The sequence below is a fragment of the Pomacea canaliculata genome, linkage group LG2, assembly GCF_003073045.1.
Source record: "Pomacea canaliculata isolate SZHN2017 linkage group LG2, ASM307304v1, whole genome shotgun sequence".
Taxonomy (NCBI): domain Eukaryota; kingdom Metazoa; phylum Mollusca; class Gastropoda; order Architaenioglossa; family Ampullariidae; genus Pomacea; species Pomacea canaliculata.
The window spans coordinates 24,075,293-24,093,268 of NC_037591.1; the positions used below are offsets into that span (position 1 = coordinate 24,075,293).

The window sequence follows — 17,976 nt, forward strand, 5'->3', positions numbered from 1 at the left end:
TGCACACACGTCCTTTCAGCAGAAATATGAAAAAATATTGAAAACGAGAAAATTGAATGGGAATGATTTTGTAAGGGAAGCATTTGCCGGGAAAAAAGGACGAAGAGGAAATACAAATTCATTTTTATGTGTGACATGCAAACTCTTCGCGTGCTATCTGGGCTATAAAAAAAAAAGGTCCACCGCCCCGGGAGACCATCATTAGGCCCCAGCAGTTAATTTTCTGGTTGAGGAAGGCCCCTTCTGCGTCATGTTCAACATGGAGGACACGTTTTGCCATTTGGCCCTCACTGTCCACATGAGGTTTACGCGAGAAGTTGGCTCATTTATTTATGGGCTTGAATATCTGCCTCTTTGCATGCGTATATGCCTGCTGCTCACAATCATTAATAAAACACCACCATTCTACAGTAGTTGAGCTTCAGGAAGATATTAGTAATATTACAACTTCAAAAAAATGTCGGCAATATTTTTCAAGGGAGAAGGAGGGAGGTAAAGGGATTGGTAGGATTGGGGTGTTGAAGCAACAAATAGAAGCCAAGGTTTGGCCACAGTTACATCCCAAAGAGTGTTCAACTAAAAGAAAAAACTTTTTGCGAATGCTGTTAAATCACGCGTCTTGTTAAATGGCTCACCCGCAAGGTGGTCCGAGTGTTCGAGGGTGTGGATGTTTCAGAGGTTTGCTTGGTCTAGTGGCGTTATGTCGAGGCTGAAAATCGCGCAAGTGTCCATAATTTCACGTGTAATTTCTCACCCACCATCACTTCCTTCCCCGTGTACAAAAACAAGCGGCGGACCCCGCGGAGGACAGCTGCAAAACTCAGCACTTCCCGCCCGCCAAGGGACGTAATTCGATTTTGGTCTATTTGAGAGAGAGCTCCTCTCATTGATTACTGGTCATTCTGTGAGCGAGCTGTCGACGGGAAAAGGTACCAAGAAAATGTCTTCTCACAGCATAGCGAATCTCAGACCTGCGAAATAGCGCCTGTCCTTACATTAGAGCTAAAACAGAGGCAAATAATTACAGCAGACTGGACAGAAAACATGAAAAAGAAGATGGAAGTAGAGGCAATAATTTCACGTGTCCCATTAAGCCCTTTATTCCCATGCGTGACAACCTACAATCTGTGCGATAAGACATCGTGGAACAACAACCACAACCACAACAACCCCACAATTTATTTCATTTTCCCCTTTTACATCCTTCTGAACGTCCTTCTGGATAGCTCTCCTGCGAGAAATTATTGAAATTACTAAATTAATAGAAATGATTGCTTTTATAAAAATCAAAATGTTTTAAATTTTTCACACCGCATAAAAATCTTTTGTATATCACTAAATAAATCTTTGGTCAGAATATTCTTCATTTGTATTATTTTTCTTTCTTTCTCTCTCTATGGAAGTGGAATAAGAGAGTAAGAGATAAGCCACGTTGGGTCAACATTCTATCAATTTGTCGGCTGTATACAATATGTTTATATATCTATAAATACTTCTTAGGTCAGAGTGCTATTAATATATTTCCTGTAGACAGCACGTTAGACTATCTATAAATGCCTTCAGGGTTGGCATGCTATCAATTTGTCTTGTGTTGGCCGAAAGCTTCACGAGTAATTTGTTTGAAAATTAGACGAGGTCGGTGGAGGAGCGGGTGAGTGAGGGAGGGTGTCGGGAGAAGCAGCAGAAGAAGTGTTTAAATATATTGAGGATATTTTCGCCTGTTCCCCTGCACATCAAATCATCCGTCGGTCAGACGTGGCCTGCAGTCATGAATGTCAACCTTAACCAGCCAACAAACAGGTCCTTTCCGTGGGCGCCATCACATCTACAAGACGGAGCCAGGGGAAGGTTTGTCGTCGCATGCTCCACAGATGTTTGCTTTTCATTTCTAAAACCCTGGCTCGTGTGACCCTGCCACCGGGCTTGTTTTTCCTCCATTTACCCAACTCCCTCCAACATTACGAAATCTGTCGATACTTTTCCAGAGTAGTTTGCTTCCTCCGTTAACAAGCCTAACCCAACCATTTTCCCCCCGCATCCCGCCACACAAACAGCTAATATCCAGCTTGCCATGCATGCACAGCATTATCTGAAGGTTGTTTAGGAAATGTAAGTGCGATGAAATTATATGATTTAGCTGGTGGTATCCAGTGCATGCATATTTGTGAAGTGTCCAGGTAGACATATTCTACTGTGATAGCAATAAATCGGTCGCCTCCGTCATTCCACGCTCTACACACATTGTTTACATTATACATTATCAAACACAAACACAGGTAAAGAAGAAACACATAAGTGCATATTGTTATAAAGAATGTGTAGAAGTTTTAATTGTCACAGAACAGAGAAAAGTTAACTGAGGTTGCATTATGAAGAAAATGGGAAAAGCTGGTCTTTATTGTACTCTCTACCCTGTAGGTTGCCCTGAAGTCAGTCTCAGTTATTTCTAGGAAAGACTGGTGGAAGGAGTGCGAAGTCAAAAATAAATGAAGAAAACAAGCACATAAGGATGTTGTTACATTACCACTAGCATTTAGACACTAAAACAAAGACAAACAATTACAGTAAGGATGTGATACTAGAAGGGAAAGGAAGTAACTCGTAACAAAAGATTATGCACCTAGGTAATGCAGTTCTTAGTTGGTTGAGTAATATAAATGTAGATAAATGTGCGTTTTGTGCGAAAAAATATTTGTATGTGTATGTTGAGAGAGATCGCCTTTGATTAATAATCTTGAGTAAGAAATTACTTTCTAAACTACAGAAAATGTCACAAAAACACAAAAGTCATTGCCATGTCAGGCAGGCCTGACAAAGTTTCCTGCAGGAGGCACGAAAAAGAGAATTGAATCATCAAAAGACTCCCGAAGCTGAAAACTTTGACCTTTTCAGATTAACGAGCTGGAATAATTTAGTAAAGTTCAGAGGAAGGAGTGAGCAACCAGAGAGTAACTGCAGATGAGCAGCCAGAGAAGCCGTCCAGCGACTCCACAGCTGAAGAGTTCTCCAAAGTGCGAACGTGGCGTGGGATGCACCTCGACCATCAGCAGACGGTTGAGCTTATTAACGAGCGCCAGACCCACGATGGCCAAAGCCAGGAAATGCTAGGTGACTCCGAAAAGTGAAAGAATCCAATCCGGCACCGCGTGCTGTTTACTGATAATTGCTGTCGCTGGAAGAAAGCGGAAAAAACGGGCTTTGTGTGTGTGTGTGTGTGTGAGTGTGTGTGTGTGTGTGGTGTGGTGTGAGTGTGTGTGTGTGTGTGAGTTGGATGCGTCGAGGTTCGCGACGACAGCAGCGGCAATAATGCGTCTGCATCCGGCATTACATCGGCTTACATCGCCGGCGACGTCAAAGAACAAGGCGACTTAGGAGCTTGCCTCAATGACCGGAGCCTTTTGGTGACATTTGCAAATGTCTAAGTAAAGCGACGCCTAAAAGAATTGACTGAATCGCTGCTTGAAGTTTCTGAGCTGCGTTACATGAAGGTTTTTTTTTTCTTTTACTAACTAGTGTAAGTGCCGGTAGATTTTGACAGACCGCTCACTTTCCACAATGCATTTGAGGGTACTTTAAGAGAAAGCAATTGGAAAATAAAAGTGCGCATGCAAGCTAGCCTCGAGTATTCTTTCTTGCAAAGATGACTATCATAGACGATCTTATGTTGTACCTAACATTTCAAAGTGAGGAATTCATCCAAAATACCAAATAAACAACGCCCCTCCGACCTTTTTCGAAGTGCGGTTGCCATTTACTATGTGAGGGTGGAAAGAGTGATGACTGTAAAGTTGGTATTGTATATTTTAAGTTATAGAAAAAACGTTTTAACCCAGACAGAAGTTCGTGTAAACTGGAATATAAAGAGACTTCTAATTACATTTTCAAAAACAGAGATTGAGCATCCTGAACATCTTAGTACGAAGTCATACGAAACTGCTTTTTGCTACTAATAAGCAGCTGTGAAATTTGACCTTCTTTAATTGTAAGGGAGGAAAAGAAGAAAGAGGAGAAGAATAGACAAGAATCAGAAAAAGAAGAAAGGAAGAAAAGAACAAGAAGAGGAAAAGAACAAGAAGGAACAAAGAAAAGAAGAAAATAAAGAAAACAAAAAAGAGAACAAAGAAAAAATAAGGAAAAGAACAAGAAGAAGACAAAAAGCGAAGAGGAGAAGGACGGAACGTAAAAATGTTAGCTTAACAAGAATAATGTAAGCACTAGATAAAAACAGTCAGAAGTTTACAACAAATAGCTCGGCGGTGCTGGGATCGTGTAACCAGTTTAGCACCGGAGGGTCAAGCCAAGGAGTCGCGAACACGGAGGAAAAAGGTTAAACTCGTTGATTTCTCTTCGATTTCTCTTATTTGAATTTACCCCATCGCCATGAGAGGTTTTTGGCTGACAGATAAAGTTTCTCTTCTAATCCAATAAAAACAGCAAGGAACAGGCTACTGCCCTCTGCTTTCCAGCTAAATATCGCTACAAGCAAGTAAATCTCGCTTGGGGGAGTGCGAGGAATTGGCAAATGAACCATCGATGGGGCAAAGCGAAACGAGATAAAGGGAAATTCTTTATCAAAAATGTAATTTGGAGTCAAGAGCGCTTCTTTCATTCGATTGCATCCTTTTGTTCTGCTGAAGGCCGGCATGAGGACCTTCCTGTATAATGTGCAATCGTGTTTCCATTTTGGGGATTTCTGGAGACTTGGTTTAAGTAAACTTTACGTGGTGAAGGTAAGAAAAGTGGCTAGCAGTGTCAGACACAAGGACAGTTTTCATCCATCGTAAGACGTGAGCTGCACAACTCAACTAACCCATGCGAGCAAAGCGAGAACTTAAACCATCATTTGAATTACATGTCTACAAACTCTCATAACCCTTCTGACTTACCCTGGTTACAAGTATAAATAATTTCACAAGAACCTCGAAGACAAGCAATCAAAGTAGCTCATACAATCCATGGGTATAAACAATAACAACACTGGTCAAGTACCCTGACTTCAAGAAATCAAGTGCTCTGACATAAAATTATTGAAGTGCACTAGGTACGAAAACGTTTCGTGTACCCTGACTACAATCACTCAAAACTAGTCATTTCCATCACTTCTATAGCTGAAGTACCCTGGGTACCGAAACTCTCTTATCCTCATCACACTTACACCAACTGTCTTCTCCCGATGATTCCCCTCCCTACTTCATCCCCTAAGTCGATCTTGTTTGGGATACACATGCATTATGCATTATCCCAAATAGATTACACACATATATATTTATGTTGGAAGTAGGCAAAATTTGGTGTATCTGGTCTCTAAAGGCTTTTTCTCAAGTCTCTCCCTCGTGATGTGCCGAATGTAAAAAAAGAGTTTGCTGCTTCTGGGGTTCAACCAACATCGCAATTAATTGCATTTCATAGTTCTGTATGGCCCGCCGATTTTCTGACAGACGGAACGGCTTCTGGTCCTCATTCATCAGCCTCGCTTGTCAGGATACGCACCGCTGGGGTCGCCAAGAAGCTACAAGTCTAATCGAGACCCACCCCACACGCGCATGCCAAGTAATCCTCTCCCTGACCCCCGAGCGAGACCCCAATTTATCCGCCAATCAATATGCATAACAAAGGCAACAAACGGTCGTTCGACCAATCAGAGCGGTCCGATAAAATAGACTCGGGTTGGTCAACCAATCAATTACAACGACAAGGGAAGAAGCCGGGGCGTAATGAACCAATCGCGTACTGGATAACATGCAAAGACAAGCACGATGACCTCGTGACCCCCAACGTCGAATATCAGGCAAGAGGGAATAATGATTTACGATGTTGCTGACAAGACTTCTCTACATCACGAGATAAGGGATTTCTCGATGGACATGGAAATTCTATTTCGGAGGACTCAAACTTCTCAAGCAATGTCTTGACTGTCACTGCAATCGCTTCGTATGCTCTTTGTTATTTGGTCAGGTGTCACGTGTCATGGCGTCACATCGAGGGAAGATAATACAAGCATACATACCCCAAGTCCTTTCCAAGTCCTTATAGATTGACAGAAGCGGTTAGAGGAAATGATAAACGAAGTACTTCAATCAAAGTGATTGAAGAACAGAATAATTGTAACTTGCGTAACAGCCCCGTGTGATGTATTCTCTGCGCTCAACAACTCATTAGTTCTAGTAATATCAGTGACTACAAAGTCATGGTTGTAGGGCGCGGCTGAACGGCAGAGCATACAATAAATATAAATAAACAAAAATGTAAAAATCCAATTCAAGCGAATCTAGAAAATAGTAATTCAATAGGATTATCCCTCTTCCTTCAAATCTGATACTTTAACACTAACTGTACCCAAACCCAGTATATAAAGAACAACTAGCTATTAAACGAAGCTTTTGAGAAGTAATCTCCCTGTAACCGGAAATATCTTGATTGAAAAGACTTCCTGACGGAAAAAAAATAAAAGACAATGTTTCTAGAAAGGGCTTAAAAAAAAAAGAAACAAAATTTAACACAAATCATTATTGCGAAAAATCTGTCTTAATTTCCGACGGTTTTAGTCAGATGATAGATAAGCGAGGCACTTAGTAATGACATGCAGTATCTATCTTGCCAGTTGATGACGTAGGTCAGGCTCCACAGCAGCTTCCAATGCCGGTAATTGCAGGAAGCGTTTTTTCCGGGCGTTAAGGTGGGCTGGTTGCATGAAAATTCAAATCTCCTTCCCGTACATAAATATGCTGGTACATTTCTCAGGTTGAGTGGACACTTTATGGGCATGGGATTGTTGTGAATGGGCGACAAGACACGGAAAGGTCTGTACAGAATTACCCAATGTATATATATATAAAAGAGACCGGGAAGTTTCTGGAGACAGACGTTTGTGGACGAGGAGAGACGCGAAAGATCTGTACAACCAGACATTTTATGTATTATGTATGGACAAAGAGGATGGCGATGGACATGGCAGACTAGGTCTGATGCTGTGGCGGCCACATGGAGGTCGTTAAGGCCAAACGCCTGTGTGTCAAGTCATCGATCTCTAAGCCAATAAAACGAAAAGAGGCCTGAGAGGGGGAGGTGTTGATGATGCGATTACTCACGTTTGCTGCCAGAGAGAACTGCGATGCCATCTGCGTGTACACTCCGGCCGTTGAAGGGTTAACTGAGAGGCAAAGACCATCTGCGTTTACACGGTGGCCGTTGAAGGGGAAGCCGAGAAGCAAGGATTGTCTGCCTGTTCATTCTGGCCGTTGAATGGTTAACCGAGGTTGAGTACAATCTGCATTCATACTATGGACGCTGAAGGCTGTAATAATAATGTTCACATCCAGAAGAAAGAGAAGAAGAAAGCAGAAAAAATGGAATGACGAAAAAAAAAGACAGGTGAGAGAGTGAAACAAAATGGTTCATCAAATAAAACCACATACATCCGTATTGCATTCAATTATATACGAACTTGATCATGTATTACAATTGCTATATCTGTATTAAACACGTTTTTCATGTCACGGGAGTGTGCACGAGAACAAAGTGACATGGAATTGAATGGCCGCTCAACAATGGAAATCCATTTGCGACAAATCAGTCCAGGCAGACACGCTCACAAGCTTTCAAGTCGTCTAACATCCAACCACACATTGAAACAACTGTATGCGTAAATGATTGCACATGGTCAGGATTAAAACAAATACCAGTATTCAAACACTGACTGCAAGGAGACCACAATTTTCTCCTCTTTGAATAATAGACGTAAATGGCAATTAATAATAAAGGACTGATTGATCAGACCACCCTCGGCGTTTTAGGTCAATGAGGAGACCACTTCTTGAATGTCTGTGTCCTTCGTTGCTGAAGGGATGCATCGATTCGGCTTGGTGGGTGTCCGATCCGGAAAATCTGTTTTCCTTCTGGCATCTATAAGAAAAACCTCCCAACCACAGCTCATCATTTTATCTGTCTCCCAAATACTAATCACTCGGTTAGCGCGGTTGTGTATAGCAGATGGCTATCCCTACTCTTGCAGGCATTAATGTTAGTACAGGTGTGTGTATGTGTATGTGTATGTGTATGTGTATGTGTATGTGTATGTGTATGTGTATGTGTATGTGTATGTGTATGTGTATGTGCATGTGCATGTGTATGTGTATGTGTATGTGTATGTGTGCATGTGTATGTATGTGCATGTGCATGTGTATGTGTATGCAGGTGGAACAGAACGTGTGTGTGTGTGTGTGTGAAACATACAAAACAATGGTGTTTCTGAAACTGTGTAACATCCTTAATTACAATCAAACCTTCATTAAAAAAATCTTATTCCTGATTTCAACTCATTTTCAGGCTGCATGGAATTCTACGAGAGTAAAAAGACTCCATCTTGTTCTAGTAAATTACACAGACTGAAGGCACAGACATGTCAGATCACGGCCATCAGAAAAAAATGAAGGACAAGAAAGAGGAAATGTAGGAAAAAAAAAACAAAATAAAAGACAGAGACTAGAGAATTCTGCTGGTTGATTAAGATCCGTACAGAAGATAAACTAACAAAAAATCTCATTAACAGCATCTGATGAAGCCTGGGTTGTCAACACGAGTCTGGTGATGTCAAACAAGACAAGGCCAGGTCCTCTTTGACCGTAAGACGAGCGGCGGGGCCGTCTGGCAGCCTGGACACCGGGGCCCTCGGCAGTTGCCGGCTGCTGTAGCTGCGGCCGCGAGATGCCATTTACAGTTCTGGCTTTATTGGATTGTTTGGAGTCGTCCTTTGACAGTTATGGGTGGTTTATCTCCGTAGACAGACATCCAAAGTGTTGTTCATTCTTTGCTCGCTTTTGATCGTTGAAGCGGCTGAAGGCTGACTAACGATGGACGGAGGTAAACATTTCAGGTAAACGGTGGATATAAGATGGTAGATGTGGGGTGAGGGAGTGGGTGGGGAGAGGGTATATTTCAGGTAAACACTAGCTACATGACTGCTATTTTTGGGATGACATATTTGGGAGGAGAGTACTTTTGGGTAAACACGCAAAGGCTGCGTGAGTGCTATTGATGGAACAACAATTTGTGGTGGGTGGGAATGGAGGTGTACTTGAGACAAACACTGGGTACAAGTCAAGAATGTGTGGCGTGACCTGCTGAAGGGAGAGAAAAATGGGAAAAATAGAAGAATGACATAGCAAACCAACCGACAAGCAATCTATGTCTATGCCATCACACCTCTGCCGTTTATTACCAATGGTAAACACCTGTCATAGATCTTTAGATGTCACTCGAGGCTTTAGATGTGTCATGAAGTGACTTTAGGTTTTGAGTAGTGTCGTGAAGACACTGTAGGTTCAGGTGTGTCTAGAAGTTTCTACAAGCTGAGGAAGCAGCACGCTGTCTTGTATCCGTACCCGGGAATCGATGGAAGAAAGAGCACGATTATTCTTGCACCTGCGTGACTCCATTTATCACCTGCTTGAGAGTGAAGATGTGGGCCAGGGCGTGTATGCCGAGGTTGTTGTCGAAGCGTAGGCGTGTAAGTAATTGCACAACATGTCGCCTTGTTCTTTATTTATATAATATCTACGTGTATACCGTGTTTTTCTGACTAAACGAGAACCCTGTCATTGAACATCGAAGTCACTATGATGATAATGTAACGACAATGACGGAAATGATCTAGACGACGAAGATGACAATGACGAGAACACTGCTAACGATATCGGCTACGGTGATGACAATGATAATGACGAAGAGATAAAGGCGAAAGAAGAGGACAAGGAGACTGGAGAGCAGGAGAGGAATTTAAGCAGTCTTTCCCGTCTACGTGTCCCGTAGCTTATCAACTCGTCCATCATCTTCATTAACCTCACCCCTTCTCTCCCCAACTCCCCGCGACTGCTGACACGAAGAACATCCTCTTGCGGTCCACACGCCCGCTTCTCCCCCAAATCTTTTAAGATCCGAGAAAGACGCCATTATTCTTCCCCTGAATGAAATTCTTTTTTTTTTCTGGCAAGAGAGGAAGAGGACTGGTTGGGCCGCGCGGGCATACACGGAGGAAGGCTGGCCGCCCCGTGATTTCGATAATTTCCATGAAGCAAACTTCCCCCAAAAGTCCAGCGCGGGAAACACGAGAAGGCACGTCTGGCCCGACCAGCCCCTCGCCACAGAGCTCTTCGGCGGCAATTTGCTTTCACAAAGCGTGCTTTGCGTGAGCCTGACCTCGGGAGTACTCTCCTCCTACCTTCCCACTAACCTCCCTTGTCCAGCCCGCCAGAAACCCGTTACTCTAAACGAGAAAAGACGGAGTGAACGGTTGGGGTAAGAGGGAGTACATGATAGGAGTGAAAGACATTTTTTGGGGGGAGAGAGAAGGTCGGGTGAGAGAGTGGAAAGCGGGTGGCAGTCGCGACTCATTCGAACGTCACCGGATACACCGTGATTCACGACGCACGCGCTGGCGTGACGTAACCCGGAAATAGCGACTATACTCGTGCGGTTTCGGCGCGTCAGACGCCGGATTTCACTTATTTTTGTAATTTGTTGAAGAAAGTAATTTTAAGGGCGCCACGAAGCACGAACATTAGGTAGTGGAAAAAATGAGGGCTGATTGGCGAGTGCTGTGTAGGTAAAAACATTTCGTTAATTCAGCGCAGACGCACGCTCAGCGCCGGAAGCCACACGTCACGCAGTTAAGTTCTGTTCGGCCTCGACTGATGGTCACACAGATAATATAAGAGAGAGTTTAGAAAAATCCGAAAAGTTCAGAGAGGTCTTCAAGCATTTGTCTCGATTTTCCAAACTAGATTTATGTCCTCAGTAGAAATTAAATATTGTTTTCATCGTCTTTATGTTGAGGAGCAGTAAACATTTTATTTCGATCCCTTGTTATATTTTTAAGACAATTTCTTGGCGCGCACTGATTAAACAATATTTTTTCATTACATCAACAATCAACAATGCTGTTCTGATTGTGGATCCAACGCTAGAGGTGTCTATGTTAAAAAGGAAAGACTAGTTTATACTTTGTATATTCTCTCTCTATATTTTTTAAAAGCCAGTATGATTTAGGAATTTTGTCGTTCACTAGTCTAGTGAGAATTCTGACCTTGAAAACCGTGCATTTAAAAACTTTTTTCTAGAAAAAAGAACGTACTGAACCCCAGACAACTTTACTTTCGTCTGAGAGCCTCTGATGGAAAGCCTCAAAAGGGAAGTGTGGGGGGAGGACACTCAATCGGCAGGTTAGGGTCGTCGTTTCTGATTTCCAGGTCAGCCCCCAGACAGTCATGTAATGAAGACTCGCAAATTTGTCCTATTCAGAACCTCTGAGCCATCGGAAGTTCTGGACTCTGATATTATGACCACAAGTCTTTGAGGCTCTTTCAAGGGTTGTAATTTTGTGCGGTCTTGTCTGCGAGGATGAAAAGTGGGCTAATTTGGATGTCTCTTGTAAGGACGTGTGGTCCTCTTTTGAAATACGCCATTATGAGGGTTCCTGGGAGAGCCAGCCGAGGCCCCCCATGAAAAATGCGAAAAAGAAGGAAGGAAAGCACCATTTATTCGCCGTGGTACTTTTATTCCTTCACTAACCACGATAGATGCATTTTCCAGCACTGCGGGCTTGCAAGGACAAGACACCATCATGCATTTAGCCATTAGACAAGCACTAGCCTATATTTCAGATTTGAAATTACTGCAATGTCTTTGACAACACGAAGAAAGGTAATGCATGAATGTAAGTCCTAATTAAGTACTTTTTTCTTTGAAATTTTTTTCTCTTTCCATCAGATTCCATACTGGAACAAAAGACACGGCATCAGCAAGAGTCTTCGCCATCAGAATGGCGCGAGGACGCTCCACGTGTCATACTTCATCGCGATGTTTTAGTCCTTGCGACAGCTCCCTTTCAGACGCTGTCATGGAGAAAATTTAGCTCGGTTATTACAAGGAACGGTGGAAATTCTTCTTGAAAAGATTCTCTCGGCCGTCCACTCTATCATGTTGACACGTATGATGAGATCAAAGCGTAGGCGCATTCACAAGAAGGGACGCTGAAGTCCCGAGAACAAATTACTCTTCAAAGGTGGGACGGAGAAAGAGACGAATGCTGGAAACCAAAGTAAGAAGGGGGTGGGGACTTTGGGGTGGGGTGGTGGTGGCAGTGGGTGGATTAGAGGAGTAGGTTCTTGAGAAGGAAGGGGGTAGACGGTTCGAAACAAGAAAGAAATCGAAGGAACGGGTAGGCAATAGAAGGCGGGTGGAGGTGGGGTGAACAAGTGGGCTGAGAAACTTGTCAGCAGACGCACAAAAAGATGTAATAATGACTGTGTGAAGAAAGAAGATGGAATTTTGCATGACATTTTCATCGAATCTTTTTCCCCCCGAGGGTCCGCGATGGAGCCAATCTCGAGGGTTTTGCGCGTCCTCCCTGATGCAAAAACGAGGAGGGAAAATCCCCCCACGGCTTAATATTTCTTTTTGGGGGGCTTGCATCAAACGAAGTACGAGGCTGAACACACGTCAGTGTGACGAGTGCTTGATGTGGGATTCCGATCTCTGGCTTTGTGGCATTAGCCACCTGTACTCAATCTACTATCAGCCACCCTTCATTAAAAAAAAAATGTATTAGAAAAATCTCAAAGGAGTAGATAGATATCCGCAAGGCTTTGAAGTCTTTCCTCTCATTTTTTCCCGCGCATTTACGTTCTCCAAGGTAACAGATATTTCTTACCTATTTCTCATATTTTCTTTATCAAAAGTCATGCATTCTGGATGTGATCTAAGATTTTATTTTCTTCTTTCATTCAATTTAAATTCCTCACGTGTTCCTTTTTTTGTTCTTAACATAAAATTATTTTCTTGCTTAATCTTCTTGTATTCTCCTTAACCTCGCTCCATCTTTCTTTCTTTCTTTTTCTCTTTTTCTCTTTTTTTTCTCTTTTTTTCTGTTTTTCTGTTTTTCTTTCTTTCTTTCTTTCTTTCTTTCTGAGTTACACGTTGCAAGCTGTCCATCCATCTTTTCTCTCGTTTTGCCTCAGTGAAAAGCGAGATATCGGAGTCCTACACGCCACACCGTGTTTAGGGCTAAAGGCTGAAGTCGACTGGCCATAGCCTCATTATTGTTCTTTGATCTTTTCTCATTAGGCCTGTGCACTGAATGTTCATCGAATTTTGTCCTTCATTATAGTAAAGAACAAGGAGTTCAGTATAAAAAGCGAGTGCTCTGTGGGAAGTGTCGGTATTTTAAACGATAGTTATAACTTTTCACTTGAGTTTTTTGAGAAGCTGCTTCGCATTTCCAAACACGTTTATGGACTGAGATCACTAGACTAACATACATCAGCCACATACAATGTTTGTGTTTATGCTTAACAGAAATATGAAATAAAAATATCAAGTTAAAGTTTACGAGAACACCATGAAACTAGCGGAATTATCAAAGTGTAGGTTTTGTAAAAATGACAGATTTCTGAGCAAATTTGGACATGCGCAACTGATCAGAATGGCCAATTAAGTAACTTTGGAAAATTGGTTAATTCGGTATTTTTTGGTCACACCATTTGACAACAGCAAAAAGTACCATGATAATTATCAGAACTAAGATGTAAGCATTATTTTACGAATTATTGTTACTGAGGATGAAAAACTTTCACTCTCGAGCATACAGAACTAACAACTCCCATTTAAATATAAAGTTAAAAACTTGTCAATACATGACACTTGTTTTATGTAATTAGTTCCAGACTTTTTTTACTATTGTGTGTGGAGGACAAATCACACTCAGTTAACCTCCATTCCGTCTGTCTTTTTATTCCCCCTTCAACCTCCATCTTCTAAATGTCTTTCTCTCACTTTCGTCTCTTTTTTCTCCTGATGTGTGATGCCCTGGTCATACATCACTCTAACCTTTGACCTCAGAAGCAATCTATTTGGTATTCTAAACATGGGCTCCGTGCTTGTCTCAAGGCTCTAGACTTGCTGATTGTTTTGAAGTCACGGACTCGTCAATTCTCGCGAGAGTTTAAATCAAAGCCGCGGTCCACAGAATGCAGTAAGTGGCATCATCAGCAGCCATGGCCAGGCGAGCAGGATGCACAAAGAGGCGTTTGTTGCTACGATTGGCTCTGCAACCTCATGCATGTTGATGTGCTTCGTCAGAAAACAGGAGAAGCGTGCCCAGACATGGGCAAAAATATGGACACTGGGCGAGCTGGAGAAGGCCTGTGATGTGGAAATAGGCTTTATTTCGCACTCGTCTTGTCTCGGACGGCACCTGGCTCAAAGAACAATAAACAGGGTCATCATGCTTGTCGGCAAACAGCTTGGGAGTCTGAAATCGTTTGGTTAAAATGCTAAGGAGGAGTTAGAGGAAAGAGAAGGGTATCGAGATGATGCAGGTTGCCCTTAACTGCACAAATGTGGGAGAACGTTGGAAAGTGTGGCAAAGTTTTCTGTGATCGAATCTAGAAAACTTTGCCACAGTTAGTCAAACTTTCGACATACTTGTCCGATTAAACCACATCCTACAACCCGCTCCATCTCCTCTCTCACACACTGGTGACTCCACATCTCTTCTCAACAGCATGTTTCTGATGGAGAGACCCTTGATGACCAACGGTTACAGGTTATCGCAAGAATCATTCATCAGAGCTTAGAAAAGATAAGCCCATGCAGCGGTCAACAGTTTCTCCCAGTAAACACGTTTTTACTTGAGTAGTTCTGACCAGAGCTGTGACAGTTTCGCAACTGTTAGCTTTGTTCCCGTAAGTGTTGGTTTTCATCGTTGTCAACCTCTGCCAATAAAATACTGAATTCTGCCATAGTTGCTATGATAAATATCTAGAAATATGGAGCTCTAAGCTGAGATTAACAAATCGCCAGATTCCAAACGACACAGTTAAACCAAACTTCATTTTCAGCAGAAGAACGGCAGAAGGTTTAAAACCAATTATGCACAAATGGAAGACAAAGCGTGAAAATGAGTAATGTGACTTCTTTTGAAAAACGTTCTTGTAAAGAATCTCGTTTAATCTATTTTTTAAAATGTTTCTAAATATATGGAGAATATTTCGGTTGCAGAATCTGAGTCCCTGTCAGTAGATATAGCCAAAGACCAAAAGACCAGAGAATAGCAAAACAACACAAACAAGCAAAGAAAGAAAGAAAGAACCAAAGAAAGAACAACAAAAACGTTTGGGGTGTTTATATGTTTATGCGTGCGTTTTTTCAAGAAAACTCGTTTTCTCTTGTCGCTTACAGTTTATCTCGAGTATCTCATGTCGTTGAACGTCAGAACTCACGGCACAAATCAGAATGAACTCTTTGACCTCGATAATTTGCAATCCCTGATGTGATGATCAGCGAAAGATTACATTGCAGACATTCCTATTAAGTGTAACTATAAAGTTACCCTCTCAATATTATTTTCAAACAAGAACAACAACAACAACAAACAACAACAGCAACAGCACAACGAAACAGAACAAACAAATACACGTATGTAGTAAGTTCTACTAATAAAAAATGCCCGAAAATTTCAGATAAAACATCTCAAACTTGATCTGAATGTTGTATTTACTGCAGGGGCAAGTACACATGTTTTAAGAAGTAGAAGTTAAAATGAGATCCGTCTGACGAGGGCTATGTTGTCTGTTGGACTCGTGCCTTGCATCACCAGTCTGACTGCTTTACCTAGCTCTCTAATAACGTAACACAATACCAAGAAGAAACTTTTTATTTTGGTCCTACGCCCTCCCAAAAGTCGGCGACTGCTGACGTCAAGGAAAATCTCGCTTTTTCCCGCGAGACTTGCCAACCACCATCGTCATCTCCTCCACAGCAGCGTGCATTCTTTGCCACAGCCTTCAGGAACGATTGCACAAAAGACCAGCGATGTCCCTAAGGGCATAAAATAAAAGATGCTATCTATTGTTGGAGTTCCCCTTGCGGCTAAGTGGTTTTATCGCTGACGGGGCCGTAACGGGCGGGAGGGGATCAGATAGCTTTGAAATGCCAGGCTGTAGCCAGCATCTGCTGGCTGCTGAGACTGCGGCCTCCTCCATATGCATGGTGCGCCGTCGGGGAAGGGACTGCTGAGCCATTCCAGTGAGGTTGGTGCAGGTTCGGACCTCATAGCCGAGCCTTGGACGCCGTCCCTTTGCTCCTAAGCCTTCCTGATGCCGAGCGTTGGCCAAGAGGCTATCAGAAGCTGTGCACAAGGCCCGTTGCTGGGACTACCAAAGCTCAGGTTAATTGCCTTATGTTTGAAATTGATGTAACAGCAGTAATCACCGCACTGCATATGCAGCGCTTCATTTTACTGTCGTCTGCAAAAATCCCCGATGTTCCATCAAGCGCCTGTTTCTGACCACTCCCAACCCTCCCTGTACCATCTACAACCAGCAATGCGGGGATGAAGTTTAAGCGTTAACCGAATGTTGCGAACGTTGTACCCTCTCTTCCTCATTTTCACGAACTAGAGTAGTTGAGAAAATTTCAAATCTGGTGTCTTTACTAAGGGTTGCTAGTCCATAAACTGTCATACTTTGTATGAACGCAATTCTATTTACAAGACTTAATAGAACAGATTTTAAAAATTTTCACTTAGGCGTTTATTGCCTAAAATGTTTCTTTAAATAATGTAAATACTTTTCTTTTCTAGTAAAAAAGAATTTCTCTGGGTCTCTATTTGAGCTTTCTAGAACAGTGATAATTTTAACTTTCTGGACAGAAATATAAAATCACAGCTTGAAACAGCCTGGAAGAAAACCTGGACCAATATTTAAATTATTATCATCTTACTTAATTCTTTAAGTAAATTATGAAAACATTTTTGTATTTGTTTTCTTCATTTTTCTGAATTAAAATATTTTATTAATAAATGCTTGTTCCGTTCAGGGCAGCACAATGTAGCAGAAAAAAGATTTAATTTATTTATTAATTTATTTATTTTTTGAAACTTTTATCATTACTCCTAGCTACCCTCGTCAAAAACAAGTCTCCAACTTCTGACGGCTTTATTCGGGAGACTGACCACGAGACGCCTGTCCACGTCCATCCTCTGTGGCCATGCTTCTTGCCAAACTCAACACCCGATATTTTTGTGTTGCCCTCTTGTCCATTCGCTCTCAAATTCTTTGTATTTCCGGCTGTCAATTTGCATCACTGACTAACGCTAAATTTAAAAGAGAGAAGGAAGAAAACAAATAAAAGAAAGGAAAATAGGCATTATTGATCGAGATGGAAGTTAGCACAAAACAACGTTGTTTGGCTGGTCTGAGGTGTTTTGGATGGCAAACGCATACATTGTGCTAATGCCTTGTTTGCCACAGACATCCAGGGTAGAAAATTTTAACAAAATCTTGGGGTATGTGTGTGAAAACAGAAAATATCTGGCGTGCTAGTTATATATTATAGTCATATACATAAATTACACATAAAGTCAAATAAAACATGGTTACTGTGCAGAACGGAATTTATACAATCCCCTCAGAATGTTTTCTTTTTGTTGATACAAAAGATCCTGGAGAATAATACAACTTTATTACCTTATAACAAAATTCATATTTTCTACGTTTTTTTTAAAGAATAGATTAAACTTTCATTAAATAAGTAAATAATTTGTAACCATAATATTACTACACTGCCTTGTTAATCGTTTTCTGAAAAGGCAAATATCAGTCTGAAATGCGAAAACATATTTAAATCTATGTTTATAATATATATTATTATCTAAAGAAAATACTACATACACCTATACTCCTCTTACATTCTTATAGTATTTTGCATAATGTATCATTAAAAATATGAATAGTGTTTCATACCAAATGAGCCATCTTATGTATTTATTGTAGATGAACAGCACTACAATATTTTTCTTAGGGTATCTTTTAGTTAAAGGAAGGGACAAGTGTTCTAAAATTTGTATTCCAAAAGGTTGAATGTATTAAAATGACTTGATTAGTGACTGACTGATCTCTTAGTACCAAGAAATCAGCTTTG

The 17,976-nt window shown here is 41.6% G+C and overlaps 1 protein-coding gene across 1 annotated transcript in view; it reads right to left on the bottom strand.

Annotated features, from left to right (window-relative positions):
* Positions 1–17,976, bottom strand: part of LOC112555382 (potassium voltage-gated channel subfamily H member 7-like) — a 107,075-nt gene that overhangs the window by 55,338 nt on the left and 33,761 nt on the right. The gene's annotated exons all lie outside the window — the stretch shown is intronic.